The following is a 2,629-nucleotide window of genomic DNA, read 5'->3' on the forward strand; positions in this document are numbered from 1 at the left end:
AAAAAAAATTTTTTTGGTACTGGGGATCGAACTCAGGATCTTGTGTTTGCCAGGCAGTGGCAGTGCAACTGAGATACATCTCCAGCCCTCAAATTTTGAAAGGCGGCAGGTGTTGGGGATATAGTTCAGTGGTAAAGCACCCCTGCACTCAACCCCCAGAATGGGGAAAAAAGGTATCCTATCCCTTTATTTTCAGAACACTTATGAGAAACGAATATTAAATGATATATAAAAGTTTAGTTATTTTGTTTTGTTTGGGGTACTGGGGATTGAACTCAGGACCTTGCACTTGTGAGGCAGCCAGGGTGCCACTGAGCTAAACCCCTGACCCTGTAGTATTTGTTTTTATTATTCTGTTTTTTCTCATTTATGTGGTAAATTTGACTGATTGATTTGAGACAGCGTCTCACTGTGTAGTCCAGGCTGGCCTCAACTTGTGCAAGGCAGGTAAGAAGCCACTGAATCAAATCCCCCACACTAGATGTGTGTGTGTGTGTGTGTGTGCTGAGACAGGGTCTCACCATGTAGTTGAGACTGACCTGGAACTCACTATGTAGCCCAGGCTGGTCTTGAACTCACAGCAGATCCTCCTGCCTCAGCCTCCCGAGTGCTGGGATTACAGGCCTGCGCCACCATGCTCAGCTACACAGATTTGGTTAGATTTCTACTTTTTCTTAGTCTCTATTGATAATTCAAATTTCCTTGAGTGGTATCTGTTTCACTCAGATTTTAAGTTGTATTGGATTAGCATAAGACATGGCCACTTCTGTGATCCAGACTCATCACTGTAACCTTTACTTCTGTTTTTTTGTTTTGTTTTGTTTTCTTCTTCTTAGTATCAGGGATTGAACTCAGGGAACTTGTGGCACGCGGCGGCACCACTGAGCTAAATCCCCAGCCCTGTAACCTTTACTTCTGTTACCACATCCCTATCTCCTCTGTCTCCCCTTATAAGGACCACGTGTGATAACCCAGATAACCAGGACACTCCTCATTTCCTGATCCTTAACTTAATTATACCTGCCAAGTCCCTGTCGCCATATAAGAGCCACAGCTTCCTGGGCTAAAGTAGAACTTGTCGGGGAAGGTGCACTGCTTGGAGGGGCAGAGCGGAGACCAGGCCAGCCTGAGATCCTCCTGAGCACCCAGCCCTGAGGCAGAAGCAGCCCAGGCAGGCTGACTCCCAGGATTGTCTGAATGTCCTCCAGGAAGCTATTTCCGAACCTCTGCTCTTACGCATACACTGCTCATAATGAGCATCATTTCTGCACCTGTGAACATATCCTCAGGACACGTTATTAGACGAAGATTGCTGCATTAATGGAATGTGCACTTTAAGCCTGTTTTCCTGTCTTTGCCAACGTTATCCATTTTGCGGGGAGCTGCTAGAGACTGAGCCCAGGGCCTTGCACATCCTAAATGCGTACTGTACCCTTAAGCTACATCCCCAGTCCCAACAACAACTCTCCCTGCATCGGGAGGCAGGTGAGGCACCACTGAGCTAAATCCCTGGCCTCCAACAACTTTTTTGATATTTATCCTCATCCCAGTACAAAAAAAAAAAAAAAAAGATGAGCTCAACCCCTACCCCACGGTAGCAAACCTGTGCTTCAGCAGGCTGTTTGTATCATTGACAGCTCTGCTATTGTTTTTGTTTTAATGTATCAGTCATTTTTTTCTAAACTAACACCTCAGTGTTCAGGATTAATAGCAGTGTTGGCACTTTACAATACATAAGTGGGTTTTAGGTTACAGTTTGGGCACTCTAAAAGGTTTGGTCTCTAAAAAGTTCGCCATCACTGTGCTTACCCTGCCTGTCTTGAGTATCCTCTTACCATGTGATGCCTTCTGCCACATTATGATGCAGGGAAAGGCTCTCACCAGATGCAGGGCCCTAGTGTGGACATCCCAGCCTCCAAAACTGAACAAAATGCTTTCCTTTATAAGTCCTAGTCTGTAGTATTCTGTTGTAATGACAGAGGTGTCAAAAGCTCCTAGGGCTGGAGATTTAGCTCAGTGGTGTTGCTGCCTGCCTCACAAGGACCCGGGTTTAATCCCTGGTCCCACCAAAAAAAAAAAAACCTCCTATTTCGTGTCCATGAAAAGGAACATTTGGAATGAATGCCCCTTGCTGTCTGGTCTGTAGATCCAAGTCCAGTAAGTAGGTTCTGAGCTTGTTCCTGAGCTCAGATTCCACTCTGATCCCTTCTCCTGGGTCCCAGACTCACTATGGCTGTGGTTCTCCCAGCAGAACCCAAATGGGTCCCCCTGCCACAGAAGCCTAGCCTGGTGACAGGGCCTCTGTCAGCACCCCTGCACTCTCCATCACGTCCAGCCTCTGCATCTCATGACATCTTTTGTTTTTTTTTTTGCCTGACCGCTGCTATTGAGTCTGCCTCAGTTTCCACAGAAGGCTAGTAAATCATGGGGAAGAAAAGAGAAATGGCAGTTTAAATATATGAAAAGGCTGCGTGGCCTCACATGTAGTAAGTGAAGTCAACATTAAAACTAGGCTGAAGGGTTGGGGATTTAGCTCAGTGATTTCACTGCCTGCCTCACAAGCATAAGGTCCTGAGTTCCATCCCTGGCAAAAAAAAAAAAAAAAAAAAAAAAAAAAAAAAAAAAAAAA

This window comes from Fukomys damarensis, unplaced genomic scaffold (assembly GCF_012274545.1).
Source record: "Fukomys damarensis isolate Sample0158 unplaced genomic scaffold, DMR_v1.0_HiC HiC_scaffold_16, whole genome shotgun sequence".
In the NCBI taxonomy this organism is placed as follows: Eukaryota; Metazoa; Chordata; class Mammalia; order Rodentia; family Bathyergidae; genus Fukomys; species Fukomys damarensis.